Here is a 13,035-nt window from a genome sequence, read left to right on the forward strand (position 1 = left end):
CAGCACTAATTCTGCAGCGCTGAGCTCTCAGGAAAATTGTATGGTGAACATCCTTTCATTAGCACTGTAGCCTTGTTCTCCCAATGTTACAGCAGTCTATCAAATTTGAACATGATTTTCACCATGATCTGTTTCAAATTGGGAAGAGTAGTAAACATAAAAGTTGTAACCCTGTCTTGTAACTTTCCAATTACTTAAGAATCATATCAATTGGACTTCTGTATTGAAAGATATGCTTCAAATACTACATCATATTCAGTCCATGCATACTACTGCAATGCTTTGAATTAGACAACTATTTTGACCACTATCCAAGCTGAACTGGGCGAAGTGGTAAACATAAAATTTGTATCTCTTTCTCTTATAAGTCTAGTGGTCTAAGAATCAATTCATTTGGAGTTCTGTAGACAGAGATATGGTCGAAATACCACAATATATACAAATAAAGCCATCACCATACTTGTATGAATTTTCATCAACTGAGCCTTTTTCATCAAATTTCCTACAAAAGCAATACAAGAAATTACCAATACTACTCTTCAAGTAATTTAAAACAAAATAACATAAAATGTAACAAAAATAACCTAAATTAACTACTCAACATGTAATCAAACTTAAACTAGAAAAACACCTAAAATGCTATGATTCGAACTTAAAATCTCAAAGATCTAACTACTTAAGCCCCAAAATGTGTCAAAATAACTCTATATAATAGAGTTATCATTCTGATACCAACTGTCATGGACTACATGATAACTCTATAATATAGAGTTATCTGAGCTTAATTTTGATAATAATTTGGCTTAGTTTTTGTCGTAATGCATAGAAATTAGTAGGTTTTATTTAATAATTTTAAATTAGTTATTTTAGGTGTGTCAGTCTAATCATAGTTAATTTTATAATTAATTTGTTGTTAATGTGGTTAAGATATGTTGTTATTTATTTATTTGTGCTTTTGTAGGTGTTTGAAAGAAGAATTTTAATGGAAGAAGGAGAGCAATTTCGAGGTGCAGACTTTTAATACATATGTTTTGGTATTTTAGCCATAACTTTCTTTACAGAGCTTCAAATGAACCAATTCTTGAACCATTGAAACGATAAGAGAAAAATACACAACTTTCATGTTTACCACTTCACCCATTTCAGCCTGTAAAATGTTCAAAATCTTATCAAAATTGACACACTATAGCAATCCTAGAGCAATTACGATTTATGTTAATTAATTGGACAAAGCTGCAACTAATAAGGAAATCCCAGATGAAATTGACTTCTTTCTTCACCCAACTTGGTCTAACTTCAAAGCCTATAAAAACAATCTTTTAGAAGACTTAAGAGAGGAAAACGAGGAAAGAAAACACCAAATTGAAAGCTAAGAGTCAAGCCACAAAGTCATTGAAGCTAAGAAAATTTTGAAGGATTCAAAAAGACTTGGAAGATCAAGATTATAATTCTTGAGTTTATTCTTTTTTATTATTCTTTTATTTTCTTAGTTTGTTTTTATTGTTTAAACTTTATTCAATGATGATGTGTGACTTGATGGGGAACTAAATTGTTAATCTAAGATTATGATTGAACTCATTATATAGTCTGAATTATTTATCTCTCTTTTACTTATGCTTAATAGATTTAAGTTGTTTATTTTATTCTATTCTTAATGCTTCTAATTGCTTGATCACAAATTAGATTGAATTAGAAACCTAGGTTAAACCTTGACGAAGGAGATTTAGATGGACCTTGAATAGAATAGCGTATGATTGAATACACTTAGTTGATTAGGTGGTTTGATTTGTATATAGGACAGACCTACACCTATAAGCCATACGTAGCCAAAAGTAGAGCACAAACTTAATAAATCTTTCTTCAATTTAATTTGCATAGACATATAGTAAATTAAATGAAAAAGGCATTTTTATGAGAAACTTGATAAAGACTTGAAAATAATTTAGGACTGTAGGTTAGCAATTTAATCCATTAAACTGAGTTAGGAGAGAGAGACAATAATTAGATGAAGTATTGAGGGGTATTATAATATTAGGTCTGGTAGTTAAGTGAGTTTTATTTACTATTTAATTTTAGTTTCAGTTTAGTAGTTTTAATTTTTTTTATTGTTTGGATAAAATTAGGGTGTTATAATTTTAGTAGTTAACAGTAGGAATTAAACAATTCTTTGTGGAAACGATACTCTACTTCATTATTATATTACTTGTTAACGATACATACACTTGCGTGAGAAATCAACAACACTACGCTCTTTCGCCTAAGTATGTGATAGCCCGTGCAACACTTGAGTCGACACTTCCACACAAGCCAGTCAATACTCGATTATATCTGATCAAATATCAATAATAGCAACAAATCAAACTAAGAGAATGCGCATCAAAATCATAAGGCATACAGAATGCCATATATGCAACCACTGGGTCATAAAAAGGAAAAATATTTTATTAATATGAAAATAATTACAAAGGGACCAAGACACGCCATCGTCGGGCCATAGGGGCAACCTTAGGTGATTCATTACTAACATACCTTTATTAGTGAAGCAACCCAACAATTCGTTGACCCGCTCACCCCTTATAAAGAGTTTACGAGATTTTACACGTATTCTATCAATAGCCATTACAACGCTTGAGATGAGGACATTCTTTTCCTAAAGGGTCTTTCCCTTTAAAGACTTAACAAGTATTTTTAAAGATGTCACCACGAGCCATTACAATATTTGAAGAGGGATATTCCCTTACAAGTACAAAAGACTCAATCTCTTAGACATCTCTGCTCTATCATAGTTCGATACAAGGTTGGCTCATGATATTACGCTAAACAGACACTATATCAAAGAGTTATCAGTTTCTCCTCCATGGTCGATCCTCCGGTGAGCTCTCATTTTTCATGTCTTTTTCCTCCTTCAGAACTCCTTTTCCTAGCGAATAAACCTATAACTCCTCACAAAATTCACCATTGAGAATACTAACACGAATGTTATGCAGCTGACCTTTAGCTTCAAAAATGGCTTTGGGGGGAATTGCCAACTAGCTTTTCACTTTAACCTTGAACAGTACATGATTAAACCTTTCCTTTCTAAACGTGGTTCTATCAATTCCCTAAAATTCACCCCAACACTCGAAAAGTGCTTTGAAAGTGTTAGTGTGCCAAAGTTTGATTGGAACTTCCTCCAATTTGATCCATAAATGCACCATTCTCTTGCTACTAGCTATTTCTAAGGGAATAAGATTTTCAAACCATTATTCAAAACATTCCCAATAATTTTCAAACAGACATAACATTTCATCCTAGGTTTCGAAAGTTACAAGGATAAGCATGCCTTCCACACTTTTACTTGAGCTGAGACTCCCTCCTTCAACATCATTCCTTGTATGAATTCACAACCTAGACTTTTGCAAAGCTTTTCGATGGCACTGGATCTCACCCATTCTAATTCCTCATTTGAAATGTTTGCATTTACTGTGACATTTTTTATGCTTTTTTGAACTGGTCCTTGCTTTGTTTTAGCGATTCTCCTCAGTTTGTCATTTTTGGCTACCTCCTAGATTGATGGAAAGGCTCTATTGTTTTGATTAGTGGAAATATTTTGACCAATGATTGGTTTGTGTGTCTTCACCATTCCTCCCAACACCACATCCTTGAAGGATATGCCATCAATATTCCTCTATTTGGTGAAAGCTGCAACACCTGTTGTTCCTTTACTGCTTGTCACAGGAAGCAGTTTTTTCTTTTAAAAGTCAGCTTTCCAGACAAGAATTCTTCTCCCATTAATAAATTGATGGTTGCCCCATTTCAAGGCTTTTTCCATTTCATCCTTCTCTTTGTACCTAATGAAAGCAAAATTTGCTCCCCTGGATTTGTCTAGCATGATCCTCTTAGGAATGTACACATTAAGGACTCTCCCATATTCTTTAAAGGCACCTCTGATGGTATTCCCTTTGAGTCTCTTACTTAAGTTATCCACGAACAAAGTGCGGAGGTTATCTAGCTACCTTCTACCATCGTGTTCTTGCCTCTAATTATCTTTGCCCCTGTCTCCCATGCTGCCTCTGTCTCCTCTATTAAAACCTTGCCCAATACTCAGTTTTGATAATTAGTTACAAGTATTATTATAACTACAAAGGGAATCCTACTATATACAATATTGAGCAATAAATCATCCAATGATATTAAAGTGAACCATAGGAATAATGATTAATTGGGCATATACAAGAGCACCCCATTCTTGTTTATCTGAAAAGTTACAATTAAAGAGGACTTGCCCAGTGGTAGGAACATTGGGATTCCTTTTCCAATAGGCATGAGGTTCCCTTCCTTCCCATCCCATTCTTTTGTTGCCTTCCATTAAGTCATTTAACAAAGGCAGCCATGGCTTTATGTTGATCTTTAGCTTAATAAAAGAGTTTGATAATTTTGTCATACCCTGGTGAGTGCTTAGGGAATTGATTTCGTCAGTGCAAAAAGTAATCAATTACTTAACTTCATTGTATGTTTAAGGCCTTTATGCCAGTAACTCTTTTACACATTAAAATTGAGGATGAATAAAACTTAAAAAAAGTAACATAAATACATGCCTTGAAGCCATTTCCTAATTTTCTAGTTTTGTGTTCTAACAATAATTATAATATCTTTGGCTTATTGGGAGTTAATTGTAGTTTGTTATTTTTCTCTGATAGTTTGGCATCTCTAAGTGTTGTATTGGTGATTATTTCAACTTGTTTAATTTATAAATATGAATTGTGAAGCTCCTGTAAACTCATCTATATTAATAAAAAAAAAACTCACTCCAAAAACAAATTTTCATAATTGAGTTTCAACTTTAGCCAAATAACATGGCTCGTCAATCAATTAAACGTGTTTCAAAATTTTAGTTTCAACTCCTATTTTTCATTGGTCAATTATAATAAAATATTAGTTAATTATATTAGTTAATTAATGTTACTACTTAATCAATTAATTTATTGAATTAATCAAAGGGAGTGAGGGATATGGAGTTAACAGTGCTTGCAGAGGGTGATGGATTAGTTGGAGCAACAGTAGGGATGTTGGTGCATGAATCTGTGCATGCAAGTGCAGGTGAGAAATTTAAAGATTATCTTATTGAGCCATTAGCGCAGGCAGCGGCTTTACTGCATGGGGATGGCCAATAGATTCCAGAGAGTGGGTCGAGGGGCCAAAATGTGTCAGTGGACATGTTAGAAGGAAATGGAGAACACAACCTAATAGATGGATAGGGTGCAAGTCAAACCAGGAGTTTAGCAAGACACAACCGAGTTGATTCAACAGTGGCATGCCCACGTGAAAGGATGGAAGGCTATGATGATAATCCTCCTAACTTGGAGTCCACCTTGAGTAAGTTTATGTATAATAAAGAGCTAAGTGTTGTTCCTTCCTTTTCAGGAACTAACCCTACAAAACTTGAAGTTCATCCACTGGTTCGACACATGAGACATTCAGATACTGTAGCCTCAATTGGGAAAATCATTAGTTTAGCCTCAGAGGAAGTTGTGGATATAGGAGAAAATGATGAGGTCTCTGATGATGATTCCATCTCAGTAAGTTTTGCAGCTAGAACCCAATCATGATTAGTGCACTTGTGTCCAATGTGATGGGTATTTCAAGTGCGGTAATACAAAGAAGAATTAAGAAATTATAGTTATTGCATAAAATAAAAATTTTAGTAATATTGGAGCCAATGGTTGATGCTTCTAAAGCTAAATTTATCATAAGAAAATTGGGTTTTGAGAACCTATTTATAAACTACTCGCAAAAAATATGGCTTTTTCATTCTTTTGATTTAAGTTGTGCAGTGCTATTAGACCATGTGCAATGTTTGCACATTAAACTTTCAATGCCATGGCTTGAGCTACCATTGTTGGCATCCTTTATCTATGCAAAATGTACCAGGTCTGAGCGGATGGGGCTTTGGAATTGCTTGAGGAGCTTGGTTGTGGATATCCATATGCCATGGATTGTTGGGGGTGATTGTAATACCATTTTACATAGTGGGGAAAGGTTGAATGGAGTCATGCCTCATGGAGGCTGTATGGAAGGCTTTGCTGCAGCTTTACTTGATTGTGGGCTAATGGATGGTGGTTATGAAGGAAATCCTTTCACCTGGACCAATACTCGGATGTTTCAGCAGTTGGACAGAATGGCGTACAATCATCAATGGGTAGATTATTTCTCATCTACTCGGATATAATAGGGATGGGTCTGACCATTGCCCATTGTTGATATCTTGCTCAAAACTCCAAGACAAAGTCCTTTTTTTGTCAAGACCCGATACTCCCATCGAGCCCATGACAACCGCCGCGATACCCCGATAGACACTCATTTCCCGAAATGCCAACCGGGACCACGCAAGGCTTAATATCAGTATTTCATTTTCCCCGTGAGTAACCGTTGCCGAAAATCATGTTCTAGAAGATTTTAAGCTGTTTCCAACTCAAAACAAATAAAATAATAATTTTTGTCTCATAGGGGTATTTTAGTCATTTTCTTTTCAAAAATTTCGAAACCGGTTAAAATATAATATACGAGTACAAAACATATAATTCATAATCAAAAGTGAGTTTTAAAGTCTAAAATCTTCATTTAAGACGAAATTATGGTTATTTGAATATAATAAGAAAATAAAGGAAATATTAAGTAAAATATTCGATTTTCTTATGAAATAATATTTTTAGAGTTATACGTAAATAATTTTTGTAGCGTAAAAGCTAAATAATTTATACATACTATAATACAGTAAGCCAAAATATTTAATTTAATTTACAATAACAAGAAGGCCCCCAAATAAACAAAAGTAAAGAGGACTATGAACCTACGGTTTGGAAAATGCAGATCCAACGGTAGTCTTCGATGAGATCAGTTATCTACAATCTATACTGAACATGAAATGGGTGGAAAGGAGGGTGGTGAGATTATAAAATCATAATGAATAAACAGACATCATCATAAACATCTAGAGTTAAGTACATGGAGACAATAAAATAAATCATCGTAAACTGAGTCATAACATTAGAACACATTTCATTCAAAATATGTAAAGAGACTTATGAATCTCATAAAAACTAGGCTTGTGCCATAAATCCATCCTCGGGGACACCTTGGCCGAGACATCCTACCGAGATAGCCAAGGTTGTTAAAAATTCACATTTCACATAAAACACATTTTTCGTCGGACATCACAGTCGTTCCTTGGCGTTGGCTTAGTTCACCCTCACATGGTGGTTTAGCGTGAAGTGAACCCTAAACTTTACCCCAGAAGATATCCTACGCGCCTCTCCATTCGAGGTAAGAATATAATGGGGTTTATCGTGCCCCTCTAAAAGGCTGGTCCACAGAAACCCCTATTGCAGTGATTAATTAATATATAATCCACCATACAATAAAACTCAATAACATGATATGGCAATTTTTGTAATTCGCAGTCTTTCAAGGCAACCAAACAATTCGTATTTCAATACAATTGCCAACTAGCCAATCATGCCCGATTTATCATAAGCCAATCAATTTAAACAATCGAATTGCAACAATTAACAGTCTCTGTGTACTCTATTTTTCAAAATCACTATTAATTTCAAAACAATTTATAAATTAATTTCATTGAAACACATTTATTCATAAAACATGAAAATTTACCTTTTTAAATCCCTTTTTCTATAGAATTCATGAAATCATTTAAAAACCACCCTAGATAATTAAAATGACAGTAAGTTTACTCACAATGTCTACAGTGCAGATTCTCGAAATACTCAGACTACTGGTCCTCAAGTGTAATTCCCTTGCCTTTATCGGAGGACTCACCACCTTAACATAGTACAAAATTGAGAAATTCACCATATTGGTACTAAATTGAAATTAAACTAATTTAGACTACTAATGCATGATATGGAATGCAAAAATGCACTGGTAACTATCTAAACCCGGTATTGGCCTAATTCTTCTTTTCACCCGATTAAATTACTAACGCGTCCAATTTAATCCCAAATTACTCCAAATTATTCCAATTCTTTTCCAATATCTTAATTCACCAAACTCAAATCAAATAACCTAAAATTTGGCAAAACTATCTTCACTTTTCTTCTTACAATTTTTGGCCAATAATGGTGCATTAACACCGTGATTTTTCCTACTACTTTTCCACACCATAATTCATCATTTTCTAACCAAGTCTCCTAGAATAAAAATCAAATTCATCCTCACTCAACACATGGTAAATTCGGCCATTGATGGTTGTTGGAGAAAATAAATTCTTTTCTTGTTGTTTTGTTTCTAAATATGTTAAACTAACTAAAAATACTAACATAACTTAAAATCAAATCAATCCAACAACTTTCTCTCTCCATACCCATTTTGATCAGCCTTCAATTCATCATGAAAACATGTAATTTAAGCATGGAAAATAAGGAGAAATGCTTAAGGAAAATAGATTTCAAGCTTAAGTTGAAAAATCCTACCTTTTTCACTTGTTTTCCTTGATTTTCCACACTTTTTCTCTTGAAATTCTTCACCTAGGGTTTGTTCTTCCTTTCTTTCCCTCTCTTCCTTGCTTGGCCGAATATTTGGAGAGATAATGGGCTGATTTATACTGATTTTTAAGTTAAATAATAAAATATCCTAAGCTTGACACATGGCATTTTCTTATTGGTTTATTTTTAAAAATTTAAAAATTTAAACTTTTTATCTCCACCACATGATTAGTCAAAGGTCAAAAATGAGAATAAGGGAAGACCATGTGCTGGACAAATGTCCTGGTGGTGGAAAATTACAATTTTGCCCTTGGGGTGGCAAAATTACCATTTTACTCCTATACTCCAAATTATATCGGAATTAAAAGTTTTCACTTCTAAACCTCAAATCATACTCCAATAAGTCAAATGGAGCCAAAAAAATCTTTTCTAAAATTTTCATTTTGTCCCTAAGTGGCAAATGACCATTTTGCTTCTAGATAGTGAAAATTTCGATTTGACTCCAAATTGATCCTCAAACTCCGAATTACCATTTTGAGTCATCCATGGACTATGAAGCTCTTAATCTCACCTTAAAATTCCTATTTGATCTATTTCAAGGCTTAAATCAACTTTGTTGTACCTTTAAATACAATACCGACTTTTGTAATTTTTTCGGGACTCCCCTAGCATGCAAACATGCTATCCATCACATGTATGTCATGACAAGTATTTTATAAAGTCAGGCTTTACACTTTTCCTTTCCGTTTCTTCGTGCTTGGGTGCTTCATCATGGGTTCAAAAATTTTGTGGCACAAAACTGGAATCTTCCCATTATAGGAGCGGGTTTGCAAGCATTTTGGGCATAGCAATGCCGATTAAAACAGTCCTTGAAACAATGGAATAAGGAGGTTTTTGGAGATATATTTCACAACTTGAAGGTGGTGAAACAAAGAGTTGCAGATTGTGAAATGATATTTCAATAGGTTCACTCACCAAAGAACCGTGCTTCAATGAATAAAGCTTATGCCCAACTTAATCATTTTTTAAGTGAGGAAGAATTATTTTGGAAGTAGAAATCTGGCATTAAATGGCTTGTGGAGGGTGAACGAAACACCAAATTTTTCCACATGTGGGTTAAGAAGAAGCAAATCAAAAGCCATATCTTCAAAATACAAAATTTGGATGGGAGATGGATAGAAGAACCAGATTTAGTAAAGTCTTATATAGTGGAATTTTTCTCCTCTCTCGTGAAGAAGGAACCGTGCGACATGGCCAAGTTCAATGACTCTTTAATTCTTTCCATCATATCTGAAAATGATAATGTTAATTTATGTGTAGTGCCTTCCATGGATGAACTTAAAGAGGTAGTTTTCAATATTGACAAAGATAGCGTTGCTAGTCCTGATGGATTTTCATCTTATTTTTATCAACAATGCTGGGATATAGTGGCAAATGACCTCCTGGATGAAGTAGTGGATTTTTTCCATAGAGCTGACCTTCCCACGGGAGTAACGTCCACAATAATTGTTCTGCTGCCCAAGAACAATAATTCCTCGAAATGGAGCGATTATAGACCGATAAGCCTTTGTAATGTATTGAACAGAATCATTACTAAGATTTTGGCTAACCAACTAGCCAAGGTACTTCCCTCTATTATTTCAAACAATCAAAGTGGCTTTGTTGAGGGTAGACTGATCAGCGATAATATCCTACTTTCTCAAGAATTAATAGGGAAGATTGATCGAAAGGCAAGAGGCAGAAATGTGGTGCTTAAACTGGACATGATGAAGGCATATGATCGGCTTGAATGGAGTTTTCTTTATAGAATGTTAAGCCAGTTTAGGTTCAGCTCTCAATGGATTAATGCGGTTCATCGTTGCATATCCAATCACTGGTTTTCCTTGTTGATAAATGGTTGTATTGTGGGTTACTTCAAGTCCGAATGCGGTTTAAGACAGAGAGACTCAATCTCTCCTCTGTTATTTATTCTAGCTGCAGAATACTTGTCTTGAGGGTTGAATGTTTTGTTTGCTAAACATCCATCCCTTCACTATCTTTCTGATTGCTCTATGTCAGTAAGCCATTTGGCATTTGCTGATGATGTTATCATATTTGCTAATGGTGTGAAATCCTCCTTGTAGAAAATTCTAATGTTTTTGTAAGAATATGAGGTGATTTCTTGGCAGCGTATAAACCATCATAAGAGTTGCTTCATCACCCATCAGAATGTGGCAGCTCTTGCAAACAAATTATTTCTCAAGTCACTGGCTTCATTCATAAGTTCCTACCTATTACATACTTGGGGGTGCCTCTATACAAAGGACCAAAAAAGGTAATTTTATTTGACAATCTGGTGGCAAAGATTCAGGAGCGTGTTGCTTGATGGGATAATAAAATTTTATCTCCGGGTGGCCGAATAATGCTAATATGTAGTGTATTATCTTCTCTACCTATTTATTTGCTTCAGGTCCTTAAACCTCCTATTTGTGTTATTGAAAGAATTGAGAGAATATTCAATAATTTTCTATGAGGAGGCTCGACAGGTACTAGGAAAATACATTGGGCACCTTGGCATAAAATCACACTTCCATCTTTTGAGGGGGACTAGACATCCGAGGATTAGATTATGTGTTTGAGGCCTTTAGCATGAAACTTTGGTGGCGATTTCAAACCTGTAACAGCATTTGGACACAATTCATGAGGGCTAAATATTGTGTTGGTCGAATTCCAAGGTATGTTCATCCGAAGCTCTAGGATTCACAAACTTGGAAACGAATGCTATCTAGCTGTCAAGTAACAGAACAACACATGAAGTGGCTGATAGGGAAAGGTGAGTTATTTTCTTGGCATGATTGTTGGATGGGTGATAAGCCCTTAGTCAATTGTTTCCCAGCATTTGCATCTTCTATGACACGAGTTTGCTATTTTTATGATAATGATGCATGGAATGTGGACAAGTTGAATAATGTATTACCGGAGGAGGTAGTGGCAGAAATTCTAAAAATTTCGGTGGACACATCCAATATAGATAGGGCATATTGGGTCCTTACTTTGGATGGTCAGTTTACTACTAAATCCTCTTGAGAGATTATACGACAACGTCAGGCAGTTAATTTGATATTTAATTTACTTTGGCATAGAAGCATTCCTCTTACTATTTCTTTTTTCCTTTGAAGGTTATTACAAGATTGGATTCCAGTTGATTTGAGGTTGAAATCCAAAGGCTTCTAGTTGAAATCCAAATGCCAACATTGCAACTTAGAGGAGTATCTTTTGCATGTCATGTGGGAATGTCCAATAGCTACCCAAGTTTGGAAGTATTTTGCAAAATTCTTTCAAATCTACATTACTCACCCGCACAATGTGTATCGGATTATATGGGCATGGTTGTACTTTGGTGATTACACGAAAAAAGGGCACATCCACACATTAATACCTCTATTTATTTTTTTGTTTCTATGGGTTGAACGTAATGATGCGAAGCATAGGAACCTAGGCATGTATTCCAACAGAGTGGTGTGGAGAGTCTTAAAACTTATTCATCAATTATTCCATGGGAGGCAATTCCAACGATGGCGATGGAGGGGAGATTTACAAATTGCTCAAGCATGGGGTCTAATCGTTCAGAAGGCATCTCGGCATCCACCAAAAATATTCACTTGGAACAAACCATTACCAAGTGAGTTTAAGTTAAATGTTGATGGTAGTTCCAAACATAATATTCAGAATGCTATTGGAGGTGGATTTCTTCGGGACCATACGAGTACTATGATTTTTGGATTTTCTGAATATTTTGGTCCTTACAATTCATTACAAGCAGAGTTAATGGCATTATATAGGGGTATGCTTTTATGTATTGAGTACAATATATCTAGACTTTGGATAGAAATGGATGCAAAAGTTGTGGTACAAATGATACATGAGGGACATCAAGGTTCCTCCTGGACTCGGTACTTGTTGGCTTCCATCCACAGATGTTTGAGTGCTATTTCTTTTCAGATTACGCATATACATAGAGAAAGGAACCAGGCTGCCGATCATCTCTCTAATAAGGGGCAAATGCACCAAAACTTGCAGGTATTTTCAGAAGCAGAAGGTCAACTCAGAGGTATTCTTAGATTAGATAAAATAAATTTACCTTATGTTCATTTTAAATAAATGTAAAGGAGTAGTACTCCTAGTTTATTTTTTTTATTTTCATTTTGTCAATCACATAGATTCTCGTAATATGGAAGCGTTTCAATTTTATGTTTGCATTCAAAAATATGTACATAAAATGAAACATTCCATTTTAGGTACTCTTCTTAATTCTTCTCGATCTCATGTAACTTTAGAGATTCGGTTTATTTCCCTCTCCCCATTGTATTTAATTTTTTCGATACTTAATAAAATGATAACGGGGTAGTTGGGCCCTGCAAAAATATCCAACATTAAAAAAAATCAATTAATTACCTTTCTTTCATTTTATTTTAAAAATGAAAAAACTATGGTGCTCTAAAACCCACAGGTAGATAATCACAATTACCTGTTTCTGGGACAAATTATGGTGAAAAAAAAAAACTATGGATTAAAT

The sequence above is a fragment of the Theobroma cacao genome, chromosome 9 (genome assembly GCF_053813885.1).
Source record: "Theobroma cacao isolate CCN51 chromosome 9, ASM5381388v1, whole genome shotgun sequence".
Classification (NCBI taxonomy): Eukaryota; Viridiplantae; Streptophyta; class Magnoliopsida; order Malvales; family Malvaceae; genus Theobroma; species Theobroma cacao.